Source organism: Canis aureus, chromosome 3, assembly GCF_053574225.1.
Source record: "Canis aureus isolate CA01 chromosome 3, VMU_Caureus_v.1.0, whole genome shotgun sequence".
In the NCBI taxonomy this organism is placed as follows: domain Eukaryota; kingdom Metazoa; phylum Chordata; class Mammalia; order Carnivora; family Canidae; genus Canis; species Canis aureus.
The window spans coordinates 24,913,515-24,929,056 of NC_135613.1; the positions used below are offsets into that span (position 1 = coordinate 24,913,515).

The window sequence follows — 15,542 nt, forward strand, 5'->3', positions numbered from 1 at the left end:
TAACATACATAACTCACCTAAGCTGACAACAGTGTGAACAGCAATGACCAGGACCACACAAGGGCCAGGAGCTCTAACTCCTTAGGACTGCTGCCTGCATCCATCAGACATTCCACTTCAGAGCTGTAAAATACCATACCCCTTGGAATCAATGGGAATGACAGCAATAACTGATTTATAAAAATTGTTTTCTCATTTATGGCAAAAGGTTCCTTAAGGGCAGGGCTTGAGTGTCTTGTTTACTTCTGTACCCAGCATCCTAGCCCAGGCCCTGGCATGAATTAGGTATTCAATAAATAGTGGCTTTGGGATCCCTGGGTGGCGCAGCGGTTTGGCGCCTGCCTTTGGCCCGGGGCATGATCCTGGAGACCCAGGATCGAATCCCACGTCGAGCTCCCGATGCATGGAGCCTGCTTCTCCCTCTGCCTGTGTCTCTGCCTCTCTGTCTCCCTCTGTGTGACTATCATGAATAAATAAATAAAATCTTTAAAAAAAAAAAAAAATAGTGGCTGAAAAAATAAAGCAAAATAGAATCTGATGTGATGAAAAGTCCCTTCAAGGTCATTTGAGCCAGGAGTTCTCATACTTTTCTAAACACAATCCATGGTGAGAAATACAATTCACACCCTGATCAGGATACACCACACCCAAGCAAATCAAAAATATTCAGAGACGGGATTTCCATACAGTATGTGTGACACACCAGTGTTTTCTATTCCATTTCCTTAAATTAAAAGAACTGGCAAGACCCACTCTTCTATGCTCTCCACTAGCCCACCCAGCCAATGACTGCCCAATTCACCCATCTGGGTACCATATTCCTAAGTTTTTGCCATACTCATGTACTCACTACACATATCATATTTTCTTTAAACAGAATAGCATTCTTTAGGGGCACCAGGGTGGCTCAGTTGGTTAAAGGTCTGCCTTCAGCTCAGGTTCATCTCAGGGTTCTGGGATTGAGTCACAGATCAGGCTCCCTGCTCAGTGGGGAGCCTGCTTCTCTGCCTACTTATGCTGTCAAATAAATAAATAAAATCTTTAAAAAAAAAAAAAAAAACACTCTTCATGTGTTTAAGTAAAAATAAAAAGCTCCCTATCCTAACACCACTATGATGAAAATGAGAACCTTTCATATATAGACACTATCCTGAAATGCACCATTTGCTCCACCTTCAAAGTTCTGTGCCTCAGCCCCTCCCTGGAAGCAAACCCTATGAGCACTCCCCTATTTCCTCCAGGTGAATGCCTGGCCCCATCCACCTCCCCACCTCGGCAGAGCTCACAGAAAGATACAGAGATACAGAGAAGAATGGAGGTTGGACATTCTTTCACTAGCTACCTTGACACGAGGAGAGCAACAAGCCTCTACGCCCAGCCCATTCAAATCACAACAGCACACGTGTGCACAAGTGTGGCAAGTGCACGCTCACCTATAAGACTCAGCTCAACCCCAGGCTAGGAGTCCTATTACAGTCCTGCGCATCTCCTATTCCTTCCAATGGGCTTCTGGCTGTCTGGTGTCAAGTCTGTGTCCACACCCAGGTACCCAGCATCTCCAGGTCAGGCACTGTTGCCTTTCCTCATGGTGGCCCTAATAACGAAGCACAGGGTCAGACACATAGTGGGCATGACACCCTGCCAAGGGAATGCAGGACAAGCTCATGGCACAGGCCTACTCCCTGACCAGTATTAGACACTGCCTGACAGAGGGAATGACCCTGTCACATTCACCCTGGCAAGCAGCAGGCACAGAAACTGAGATGAAAAGGCTACATTTAGGTAGAATACACAAAGAAGAAAGTCTCCTGGGGCACCTCGGTGGCTCAGTTGGCGAAGCATCTGCCTCAGGCTCAGGTCATGATCCCAGGGTCCTGGGATGGGGCCCCACGTCAGGCTCCCAGCTGAGTTGGGGACCTGCTTCTCCCTACCCCCCTGCCATTCCCCTTGCCTGTGCTCTGTGTCAAATAAATAAATACAATCTTAAAAGGAGGAGGAGGAGGAGGAGGAGGAGGAGGAGGAGGAGGAGGAGGAGGAGGAGGGTCTCCAGAAATATTCAATCGCAGGAGGAGGAGGAAAGTCTCCAGAAATATTCAATCGCAGGGGCGCCTGAGTGGCTCAGATGGTTAAGCATCCAACCCTTGATTTCGGCTCAGGTCATGGTCTCAGGGTTATGGGACTGCGCCCCAATCAGGCTCAGGCTCTGTCCTAGGCGGGGAGTCTGCTAGTGATTCTCTTTCCCTCTGCCCCTCCCCGACTCTGCATGCAATGGCTGGCTCGCTCCAAAAAAAAAAAAAAGGAAAGAAAAGAAATTATCAACCACAATCATACATGGTCCAACAATAAAATCAAATACTTTCTTTAAAATTTGAATAGTAAAAGATAAAATAAAATTTGAATAGAAAGGATAAGTTAAATTAATACGAATGCTAGTGTTCTATAAAACACTCTCTGGGATCCCTGGGTGGCGCAGCAGTTTAGCGCCTGCCTTTGGCCCAGGGCACGATCCTGGAGACCCGGGATCGAATCCCACATTGGGCTCCCAGTACATGGAGCCTGCTTCTCCCTCTGCCTATGTCTCTGCCTGCCTCTCTCTCTCTCTCTCTCTCTCTCTCTCTATCATAAATAAATAATAAAAAAAAAAAATTTTTTAAAAGCAAACAAAAAAATAAAACACTCTCTATGATCTGCCAGAATTCACACTATGGGTTCCAAATCCTGTCAAGGCATTCAAAGTCTTGGCCTAAACAAACCTATTGTGGCACCTGAACACAACTTTCCATTATCCTTAAAAAAAAAAAAAAAAAAAAAAAAAACTTACTGTCATATTACTAAAACTCTCAAAGCACAAATCGAAATTTAAAATATAAGCTTTAGGGGCGCCTGGGTGGCTCAGGTAGTTAAGCATCTGCCTTCAGCTCAGGTCATGATCCCAGAGTCCTGGGATCAAGCCCTGCATCAGCTCCCTGCTCAGAGGGGAGTCTGCCTCTCCCTCTGTCCATCCCCCCACCTTGTTCATGCTTGCTCTGTCACTCTCTCAAATAAATAAATAAAATATTAAAAAATATATATATATATATAAGCTTTATATGTAAGTAAGTACAAAAATACCTTTCAGGTAACATTCATATATCCCATATTAAAAGCAGATATTTACCCATACACACATTCAGTGAATTTAACATTTGCAAGCAAAGATAAATGTCAAACAGTGCTGGCCTTGCAGTCCTAAAACAGCACCGAGCTGAGAGGACTCGTCACCCACCATCTCTGGCATGGTCTGCGTACGAGCAGCACCACTCTCCCCGACCTAATGCCCCAGTGTGCTGGCCCCACTGTCCCTTCATTCACTTCTTATTAGCAGCTATCAACCGGGATAAGCTAGCTTGTTATGTTCTTTGCTATTTCAAATCAGCAAATGAAAGAGAAAATCCAAAAATAGAAACACAGTAATGGAGAGAATGCAGCTATAATGGGGCCGGTGTAAACAAGGTTGGTGATCTACAATTATACACATACACCATGTTGCATTCTTCCATCCTTGTAAAGAGCATGTGTATCTTTTTAAGCACTGTCTCCTGAGCAAGGTTAGTCACAAACTGAAACAGAGGGACAGATGACTTGTTCCAAGTGACACAGACAGGGCAGAGCCAAACTGAGGAGTGCAGTCCCCCTGGCCCCCCAGCTGGGCCTCCCTCCACCACAGGTGCACTCCCCACTTGACACAGGAACATGTCTTCATTGCATGTTTAGTAAAGTGCATTATTTTCCCTTGGATTTCTCATAGAGGTCTAGCCATTTCTGTGTGGAGTATCTGACTTCAAGATTTGTAAACATTTATGCATCTGCCCAATGTGTCATATTTCCCTCCATGTTACAGGGAGAGTAAATGGCTGGAAATACAATGGAACAATTCTGGCTTCATCCCTATTTTCCTTTTTACCCCACGCCCAAAGAATCTATCATGTGCTTAGCTCCGATCCCTCACTGAGAGCGTGACCGAGCACTGAGCCAGCCTAGTCCAGCTCAGATGTCCCCAAAATTCTGGAAGCCAGTTCCACTTAAAGGACATGCCATAAGTTATTTTTAGTCATTAAAATTCAAATACTGGAGCACCTAGGCATCTCAGTCAGTAAAGCATCTGCCTTCCACTAGGGTTCAAGGAGTCCTGGGATCAAGCCCCTCACAACAGGTAGCATGCTTCTCCTTCTCTCCCTGCCCCTCCCCCTACTTATCCTCTCTGGCTCTTTGTCATATAAATAAAAATCTTTTTTAAAACTTTCATAAACTAAGAAATTCCCCCAAAACGTCGTTACATATCCCTTTTTTAAACTTAATCATAAACACAAGAGGGCCAAGAGCCAGACCCATTTTTTAGCTCCACGAAGCACTTTCTTTTTATTTTTGTGTTATTAGTTCTACATAATTTACTGGTAATTCACTGATGAACAGGAAGACAGTACCATCTTCTTGTGCTGAAAGAGTCACAAGTCATCCTAACTTGTGCTCTCTCTCTTCTCCAAGGGAAAACAGCAGGGGTTCTAAGAAAGGATGAAGGTTGATGCTTAAGAACCAGAAGGCGGTGCACACATTAAGAGCTCTACTCTGAGGGCAAGAGAGTCAGTAAAGTTACCCAGGACAATTTACGAATTTTTATAGAAATTTGATGTAGGCACCTCTGGTGGTGCAGCGGTTTAGCACTGCCTGCAGCCCAGGGTGTGATCCTGGAGACCCAGGATCGAGTCCCAAGTCAGGCTCCCTTCATGGAGCCTGCTTCTCCCTCTGCCTGTGTCTCTGCCTCTCTCTCTCTCTCTCTCTATCTCTCATGAAGAAAGGAAAGGAAAAGGAAAAGGAGAAAAGAGAAAAGAAAAAAGAGAAAAGGAAGAAAAAAGAAAAGAGAAGAGAAGAGACGAGACGAGACGAGACGAGAAGAGAAGAGAAGAGAAGAGAAGAGAAGAGAAAGAAAAGAAAGAAAAGAAAAGAGAGAAAAGAAAAAAGAAAAGAAAAGAAAACGAAACGAAACGAAACGAAAAGAAAAGAAAAGAAAAAAGAAATTTGATGTAGAATGGGGCACCCAGGTGGCTCTGCTGGTTGAGCCTCTGACTCTTGATACCAGCTCAGGTCATGATCTCAGGGTCTTGAGATTGAGCCCTGTGTCAGGCTCAATGCTAGACATAGAGTCTGTTTGAAATTCTCTCCCCCCCCCCCGCCATATGTATAAACATATCAATGTACATATGTGTGCACATATATATACAGGTATGTATATGTATTGAAAACTTGAAATTTATTTTTAAAGAAACTGGAAAAGATAGAGGTGATCAAGTTAATCACTTCATCTTCTTCTTAAAGTTCCTTTATATATCTCAGAGATAAAAGTCATCAGAAAGAAAAAGTTAGAACATCTGAACGACCCAAAGTATAATTCTGTGCCAAAGAAGCCTGAGAAAATTCCAAAGCATGTGTCAATTCTATAGCACACAACCAACTGCCCTAAAACCTAACAAGCATTAATGCACAAGGGCCAAAGTACATGACATAGCAGAAATAAATCAAAATACATCAGAAATCAGGGACGCCTGGGTGGCTCAGCGGTTGAGCATCTGCCTTCGGCTCAGGGCATGATCCCAGGATCCGGGATCGAGTCCCATATCGAGCTCCCTGGGAGAAGCCTGCTTCTCCCTCTGCCTATGTCTCTGCCCCCCTCCCCTCTCTGTCTCTCATGAATAAATAAATATTTAATATATAAATAAATAAATCCGAAATTATTGCATGACGCTAGTCAGAAAAGTGGAAGCTGACTTATGCAAGGTCCTCACTATTAGTAATACTCTGAATGTCCTCTTGAGATCCAAATGCCAGAGGACAGAAAAATAAAGCCTGTAGGCCAGAAGCGCAATGTCACGCAATATCCTGAAGGCTGATGAACCCCAGAGGTACAGGGGGAGTCCAAGCCAGATCTCACTCCTCTTTAGCCTTTCATTTGAAACTTCCTTGCAAACGTGTGTCAGCACTGCACTCCCACAGGAAGCACCTGCAAAGAGCACCTACCACATGGGAGAACATCCATGCTGTCATCTTCCATCATGTGTGCATCTCAGAGGATGTGAGGCAGGGGTGGGAGAAGAAAGGGCCAGGGACTACCTCAAGTCCTGGTATGTAATCCTCTAAGCAAGGGCCACTACACTTGTAGTTAACATGCTGTTTCCCGTGGTTTACTCCAGACCCACCCCCAGGGGATCTAGCAGTGGGGTGCTGGGCAAGAGTGATGGCAGTGGTGAGCACATCTGTAAGTGAGGAGGAAGTAACCCTGAGCAGAGGCGGCATGGTACAGGGCTGGAGCACATACATGTATGCTGCAATCCTTGACTTTATTATTATTTTTTAATCCCTGACTATATATATATATAAGATATATATATGTATCTTATATATATATCTTATATATATCATATATATCTTATATATCTCATATATATCTTATATATATATCCTATATATATCTCATATATATATCTTATATATATCATATATATGATATATATACATATATATATAGGATATATATATATATCCTATATATATATCTTGGGACACCTGGGTGGCTCAGTGGTTGAGTGTCTGCCTTTGGCTCAGGTCGTGATCCTGGGATCTGGGATCGAGTCCTGCATCAGGCTCCCTGCCTGCTTCTCCCTCTGCCTGTGTCTCTGCCTCTCTGTGTGTCTATCATGAATAAATAAAATCTTTAAAAAAAAAAAACAAAATAAATTTGTGTGTGTGTATGTGTGTGTGTGTGTGAATAAAATCTTGTTCTCTGGGGACAGGCACCCCGGATTCTGTAAGAGGACACAACAGCCCACCCCGGTGGTACTCTCTATAAGGTGAGTAAACACAGGATTGCCAATTTCTGCTGTGAACACCTCAAGGTTGCTCAGAACACAGCAATTTTATAACTGGAGAAGGGAATTTTTCCATTTTGTAAAAAAGTAAACAAAAACGTCAGACTCAGAGACATAATGAAAAAAATCACACAGAGGGAGTATGGCTGGCTAGAAGGACAACTTTTACAGTAACAACCAAGCCCACCAGGACCAAACCCACACCTGCTGGTCTAGAAATGTTTAGATCTTCCATTTAAATCTAATAGATCCACATTTAAATTTTTAAAGTTTTATTTTAATTACCAAATCCCCTCACTTTCATATTTATTGCTGATGAATGCTTACTCATGACCCTACAAAACTCAAATCCTGTCTCATGGTTACCATTCCCAGACTCTCTAAAACCTAGTACTTACATGAGTACTCCTAAACTCCTAATTTCTCTGAATTGTCAGGATAATCTAAATTCTTGAATATCTTCCCAAATACCATTACATCTTACTTAATTAAATATCACCCATAAATTAAGTAGCTTAATATCAGCCATCAACATGACTGCTGATCGGAGAAGGACAAACATTATATGTTCTCATTCATGTGGGGAATATAAATAATAGTGAAAGGGAAAATAAGGGAAGGGAGAAGAAATGTGTGGGAAATATCAGAAAGGGAGACAGAACGTAAAGACTGCTAACTCTGGGAAACGAACTAGGGGTGGTAGAAGGGGAGGAGGGCGGGGGGTGGGAGTGAATGGGTGACGGGCACTGGGTGTTATTCTGTATGTTAGTAAATTGAACACCAATAAAAAAAAAAAAAACTGAAAAAAAAAAAAAAAAACATGACTGCTGAAAACATAAACTTGCTGTGATCTCTAGTCCTGGTTTCTGTACAAAGTCCAGCTGGCTCCCATTCACCATTTCACCAACCATCTATGGCTATTTTCATGGTTCAATGGCAAAGTTGGGTACTCGCAACAGAGACCTATATATGGCCCACAAAGTTCAAAATATTTACTACCTGGCACTTTACAGAGAAAGTATGCTAGCCCCTGGCCAACATGCAAGCCCAAAGCTTTATACACTGGATAATGTGCTGCTGCTTTTAAATGTGTTTAAAGATTTTTATTTTAAAAGTTAACTATAGGGATCCCTGGGTGGCGCAGCGGTTTGGCGCCTGCCTTTGGCCCAGGGCGCGATCCTGGAGACCCGGGATCGAATCCCACATCGGGCTCCCGGTGCATGGAGCCTGCTTCTCCCTCTGCCTATGTCTCTGCCTCTCTCTCTTTCTCTCTCTGTGACTATCATAAATAAATAAAAATCTAAAAAAAAAAAAAATTTTTTTTTAAAAGTTAACTATAAAAAAAAATCAAACCCCCAGGGGCGTCTGGCTGGCACAGTCGGTTACGCATGTTACTCTTGGTTTCAGCTCTGGTTCTGATTCTGGGTCCTGGGATCAAGCCCCACGTGGAGTTCGCACTCAGCGTGGAGTCTGCCTCAGATTCTCCCTCTCTCTCTGCTCCTCCCCACTCTCTAAAATAAATAAACAAGTAAATAAATATTTTTTAAAAACCAAAAACCTATAGAGGCAGAAAATAGACTAGTGATTCTCTGGGGCTGAGGACAGGAACAGAAATTAACTATTAACAAGTGTGAGGGATCTTACTGGGGTGACAAAATGTTCTAAAACTGGATTAAGGGTGTTGGTTTCACAATTCAGTAAACTTCACTAAAAATCACTAATTATACATTTTACAGATAACTGTTACAAGCCAAAATGCATTTCCTGGAAACAGTGACTGCCTATCACTAAGGTACCACATAGAAAAAGTGTTACTAACACTGGTACCAGGTACTTCAAAAAGTATGGCCAACCAAAAGGACGCAATAGAGATGTTTTTTAAATAAAACTACAAAGTGTCCTTTCATGAGCATGGATATAAATGGGAAGACATGAAGACAACACAATGTAGAGAGAACATCATTAAATTATCACAGGAGATACAGCCACGTTCCTCTACCATATAGTTATTTACCTGTCCAAAAGAAGAAGGGGAGGGGGGTGGAGAGAGCCAAATCAAAGAACATGTGACTGGGGACAACACTGCTGAGTGACCAGAGTGGGGCTCTGGAGCCAGCTTGCCCAGGGCCAACACCAGTGCTGCCACTCATGGCCTGTGTGACCCTGGGCATGTGGCCCAGCTTCCCTGAGCCTCAATGTACTCACCTGTGCAACAGGGAGAAGAGGCCTGTGCCTCGGGGGTACCAAGATCAAATGAGTTCATCTGGTAAAGCACACAGAACGGCACTGGCACTGCACTCTGTGTTGGCAACAGTGAGTAGAAATGATATACTCCCTAAACTCACATGGGGAGGGTGCTTTACAAAGAGCCTGCAGGCCGACCACCGGAGCAGATAACAAGAGTGCTCTGATCATCAGAGATGTGAAGAGCTGCTTTTTCAATCACTGAGTGTGAAAAGTCCTGCCCTGCAGGGGCCAGAGATCACGACCTCTGCAGGCCTGCTGCTCAACAGATAAGGCTGAGCACAGATCAACAGAAGAGCCAGTGAGGCCAACCTTTAGTCCAGCATCAAGGCCTGCATCTACAGGTGTAAGAACCTGACTCACAGTTTGCAAATCTTACACGCTGACCCAATAGATAAGAGAACCATAAGAAAAAGCAAGTTCTTAGAACCATACTAAAGCCAGTTAAGGTGGCCCTGGGTGGTTCAGTCGGTTAAGTATCACTCTTAATTTCGGCTCAGGTTGTGATCTCAGGGTCCTAGGATCAGGCTACACAACCAAGACCAGATCTGTGCTCAGCAGGGAGTCCGCTTATCCCTCTGCCCCACCCCCTTGCCTCTTCTGTCTCACTTGTGTGTGTTCTCTAAAAAAAATAGATAAATCCTTTAAAAAAAAAAAAGACCAATGTCATATGATTCCATTTACATGTAATGTCCTGAATAGACAAATTCACACAGAACGAAAGCAGATTTAGTGACTGTGAGCAGGAGCACAAGCAGTGGCTGTTTAATGGGTACAGGATCTCCTTCAGGAAGTGAAAAATCTTCTCAAACTAGATGGTGGCAATGGTTGCACAACAATGTGAAAGCACTAAAGGCTACAGAATTGTACACTTTAAAATAGTTAGCATGGTGAATTTCATGTGCTAAATTTACCTCAATTTTTTCTTAAAAAAAAAATCATGCTGTGGGAATGAGACTCAAAAGAGTACCTCCTGTGTGATTCCATTTATGCAAAATTCTGAAACAGGCAAAACTAACTCAGAACAAAAAAAAATTGGTGATTGCTTAGGGTGAGGCTGGAGCTGGGGGGATGGTGATTAAGTATTACAAAGGGACTTTTGGGGGTAACAGAAATGTTCTAAATCAAAATTTGCTGTCAGTGCCATGGACAAATACAACTCTAAAAACTCACTTAACTGCAGATTTTAGCAGGGGCACTGTTACTGTCTGAAGCATACCTGCACAAATGTCACCAACACACTCACAAGTACCTTAGTGATAATCATAGGAAACACACGAACAGGGAGCTCAGTGAACCATGAGAAACGACACATAAAGGTTTGACAGAGACCTTCAAAGGACAGAGGCCATGAGCCTCCTGGTGAAAGCCCGTCAGCTATCGTGACCAGTGCAGCTAGGAGCCTGTGAGTGCCAAGTCTGTTGGTGCAGTCACCCTTGGGCTCTCAGTGTGGCACCATTGCTGAGAAGTGACCAAAGGAAGAAAGTGACAATAAAAGAAGTGTTTTCTGAAATTATTAAATTTTTAAAGATTAATCAAAGTAAAATTTAATCCATTATTTTCTTCAAAAGTCCTCTTCTTTCTTCTTGTAATACTTTAGCACACATTTTATGTACTTCAGATACGTGGGTGCCATTTCTTAGGAAGCACAGACTGTACATGAAAAAACTTTTTTTGCAGTGCTTTCATTTACTTTACAGTTCCACTGTAAGGCTAAACATTACCCTGGCATGTTCAAACATCTTCCACTAATCATCTCCAAAGCTGCTGGCTACAAGAACCTGCTTCATTACACAGCAGGTCTTTAAACACAAAAATCCAAATTTGTCTTACCTAAGGTAACAAAACTTGATTTAAATTCTCCAAAAATGAAATAAGCCTACCTTATTTCTTTTTTAAGTGAGTGTATCTTTTATATCCTAAAAATACTTCCAATCTATCCAAAACCATGGCTACAGCACCAGCCCTGACCCATTTGCACCAATAACTGTCTCTAGACTTTCTCTAATCCAGAGTGAACAAAGCAGGGTCTTTGAGACCCAAAACCATCGTCATAATGGTTTAAGAGAAACTGTCTGTCCTCTTCTTGGAGTCAACATTTATTTGCAAGGAGGGTAAAAGTGCTGGTGCTCCAGACAAGTCAAGGCAGAAGCTCCAATCCACCAGAATAGCAGGTACCATGTTCTTCATCACCATCCAATCATAATTTTAAAACATCAGCGTCAAGTGCCTGGGTGGTCAGTCAGTTAAGCATCCAACTGTTACTTTTGGCTCAGGTCATGATCTCAGGATGGTGGGAACGGGTCCCATATTGGGCTTCATGCTAGGCATGGAGCCTGCTTAAGATTCTCTCTCCCCTTGTGCCATCCCCTACCCTCTCCCTTTCTAGATAGATAGATAGATAGATAGATAGATAGATAGATAGATAGATAGATAGATAATAGGTAGGTAGGTAGGTAGGTGGATAGATAAAAGCAAGCCAGGGCACAAGGGTGGCTCAGTCAGTTGAGTGCCCGACTCTTGATTTCAGCGCAGGTCATGATTTCGAGCTTGTGGGATTGAGCCCTATGTTGGGCCCCGCACTGCAACACCTGCTTGTGATTCCTGTCCCTCTCTCTTTACCCCTTCCTCCCACTCGTGCTCTTGTGCTCTGTCTAAAAATAAACAAATAAATAAAAGCCTAGCCCACCCCCCAAAATAACAACAAATAAAATACCACTGTCACTGAAGACTGCCCTGGATTAATTAGCAAAAACTAATTTTATTAAATTTTGACACAGGAGTACAAATCCTTTTAATACTCTGTGACAAAACCAAAGAGAGCATAAAGCACACCTGCTGAAGGGCAAAGTACATCAGTTCTCAGGGGCAAAGTATTTGGGTTTGAACTCCAATTTGTTATGGAAAACCCAATTTTACTTGAACAAATGACAAACCGCAGTTATTCAAGTAAACAACTGTTGATATTTGTCAATTATAAAATCTGAGCTTTCAAGCAAAAATATTAAAGTTTCAGGAAATTTCTATCCCAGCTTCCAATTTGACCAAGGTGGAGTAAAAAGGGACTAGATCCACTATTGCCCTTAAACTTGGACAAAAAGTAGGAAACAATGATTTTCAAGACACTGACATCAAGCAACATCCTTGAGATGAAAACCATGCTACAGCCCACTGCACAGGTAGAGGAGACCCAGGCAGGCCATGCCTCCTTAACCAAGAGGGATGACGCTGGGATTCCAGGCAGGCCAGACCAGCTCAACTCTGCAGTGAGAGTGCAGGAGAGACCTGCACAGACATCTGTAAAACCAGCCCTGGACTAAAAGCTGCTCTAGATCTAACAAAGCATGAAATGAGTAACTAAAACAACCAAACTGCTTCAAAGTGGCTTAACCACATCCAAAAACAAAGCCCAAGGATATTTACAGCAATATAAAAATATCCAATGACAAGGTAAAATTAACAATGTCTGGCAAGCCATCAAAACTTATCCAACACACAAAGAAGCAGGAAAATGTGAGCAACAGTAAGGAGAAAGACAAATCCACAGACCAGAAGTGACACAGATAAAACAATTAACAAAGGACATGAGAGCATTCTATATATTCAAGAAGCTAATGCTTGTGAGCATACTAATTAGATACATGAAGGTCTAAAAGGAACCCAGGTCACACTTCTTGAAATTAAAACTACAGTATATGAGGTAAAAATTTGAGACAGGGCAGCCCCGGTGGCTCAGTGGTTTAGTGCCACCTCCAGCCCAGGGCCTGATCCTGGAGACCAGGGATCGAGTCCCGTGTCAGGCAGCCTGCGTGGAGCCTGCTTCTCCCTCTGCCTATGTCTCTGCCTCTCTCTCTCTCTCTCTCTCTCTGTCTGTCTGTCTCTCTGTGTCTCATGAATAAATAAACTTAAAAAAAAAAAAAAAGAATCTAATGTTCAGGGGTGTCCAGGTGGCTCAGTGGTTAAACAACTGCCTTTGGCTCAGGGTGTGATCCCAGGTCCTGGGATCGAGTCCCACATCCAGCTCCCCACAGGGAGCGTGCTTCTCCCTTGGCCTATGTCTCTGCCTCTCTCTGTCTTTCATGAATTGAATAAATAAATAAAATCTTAAAAAAAAAAAGAATCTAATAAAGATTAGAAATCTAAGTGGATAAACATCCACTCGGGTGCTATTAACCTTGTGATTAAAAACACTTTTACAACCAAGTGGATTTTTTTTAATTCCATTTATTTATTCATAAGAGACAGAGAGAGAGAGAGGCAGAGAGAGAAGCAGGCTCCGTGCAGGGAGCCCAACGTGGGACTTGATCCCGGGACCCCAGGATCACACCCTGAGCCGAAGGCAGGCGCTCAACCACTGAGCCACCCAGGCAGCCCATCTCAGGGTATTTTTAGCTGATGGGACACTTGGGTCTGTCACAAGCTTCACTTTACAAGCAACCTCATTAGCACCAGCTCAACCATCACAAATACTTCGTCTCCCTGTTATTCCAGAGCAGCGTTTAGCTCACATTTAATTCAAAATTAATTCCTGAAGTTAGCTTGAGTGCATGATGATTGTTATTAAGGAGTAACAGCTTTCTCCATAAGGAAATCATTCATCCCTTCTGTACACATCCATGCATGTGTAGGGGAAGGTGCTTCCTGTCCAGAATGCAATTATGCTAAGATCAATGCTATCAGATTCAGTGCTGGACTATATCCTTTTCATCTTAAAGTGAGAAATATTTTGGAAAGAATATACCCATAACAGTACTGGAAAACAGAATGATATACCAGATCAGATGGACGAATAACCCAAACCAAGAGAAACCGCAGAGCAAACTATACAAAAAAAGAAAGAGCAAAGTCAAAATTGCTGCAAAGCTAAAAGAAAGCTTCAAAAACCGAAATCAATTAATTCAAGCAGTTCCAAATTCATGTCATAAGACCGGGATCAGCAAATGGGGGCCAGGAGGCAAAAATCTGGCTGAATGCCTTTTTTTATACGGTCCACAGTCTATGAATGGTTTTACATATGTACTTGATTGAAAAGGAATATTTTGTAACAAGTGAAAATGACATGAAATTCAAATTTCAGTGTCAATAAATAAAGCTTTATTGGAATACAGCCAAGCTCATTTGTTTATATATAGTCTATGGTCCTTTCCTGAGTTGAACAGGTGGTCCACAAAGTCTAAAATATTTACTGTCTGACCCATCACAGAAAACTTTTGAAAGATGAACTCAAAAAGATAAGTCTGCATCTTGAAAGAGCTACTTAATACTGAGCAGTATGAAAATGTCCAATCCAAACCCTAACAAATAATTGTGAAATTTCAGACTCCCTCAGATACATAGAAAATCCTGTAAGTTTCCATAAAATCCTAAAAGATTACCTACAAAGGATTATGAATCAGATTGGCCTTAGACTTCCCTCAACATCAGATACCATGTGTCACAGAACAGGGATTGGCAAAATTTTAATGCAAAGGGCAAGAGAGCAGCTGTGTCCCTCTGCTGAACCCAATTCCTGCCCACACACCTCAGTAGAAAGCTTGCAAGGAGAACAGCTGCTCTAGCAGGTGGGTGATCCTAACTCCTCCTCCACGACTCCATAGCAAGACAAAGGAAAATCCCTTGCCCCAAGTATCTGGCAACAACCACATGATTCTTGTTTACTCCCAAGATTTCACGTCTACAGAAAAGCAGCCTACTCAGCTGCAGAGTCACCAGTCACACTCTGAAAAATGTCAGGATGCTGACAACAGGGACCAGAAGAATGAGGTTGTATCAGCATAAACGCAATACCGTGTCTAGAAAAAGATGCTTGTAAAACCTGCCCCACTGGACATAAGGCAGTCCCATCATGTTAATATATGAAGAACACATTCACTCTCCTTTCTCTACTGGCACAATTCTGCTGACAGTTCAATTCTCTGAAGAAGAAATTATTCCCTCATTTATCTAAAACCTGAAAACCTTACTTCTTAACCTCCCTGCTAAGCTTCACTTTGGTCATTAATAAAACAGAAATCGGGACCACACAAGATCATGGGGGGGGGAGGGGATGTAGAGTACCTGGCATGCATACAATTAACTATCTGACAAACATTAGCATAGTATTGGTTAAAAACTAAATAAATTTTTAAAGCAAATCATACTGACATAGGGTGGGGGTTACCTGCTCTCTAAGATTAGGAAAGCCAGAACAAGTCCTCACTTAACATTCTAATACCAATAAATTCAGCACAAGGCAGGGACCAGATTAGAGGAATGGTGCCTGCACTTACACAAAGCCATGGACAGCTCCTGTTCACACCCACCTGAGGCGTGCATCCCTCCATGCATACACACATGCACACACTCAGATATGCCATCAATCACAGCATCTCAGGATAAGTGAGTGTTTATGAACGTCAG

At 42.7% G+C, this 15,542-nt stretch overlaps 1 protein-coding gene across 10 annotated transcripts in view; it reads right to left on the minus strand.

The window, feature by feature from the left end:
* The window catches only part of ANKRD11 (ankyrin repeat domain 11), a 190,755-nt gene that overhangs the window by 141,284 nt on the left and 33,929 nt on the right, over window positions 1–15,542 (minus strand). The window contains exon 1 of one of the 10 annotated variants that reach the window (XM_077891161.1): window positions 18–90. The exons of 8 other annotated variants lie outside the window; for them this stretch is intronic. The gene's annotated coding sequence lies outside the window, so the exon portion shown is untranslated. Of the gene's footprint in view, window positions 1–17; window positions 91–15,542 lie in introns of those variants that run through there. One more of the 10 variants, XM_077891163.1, reaches the window with a different exon arrangement.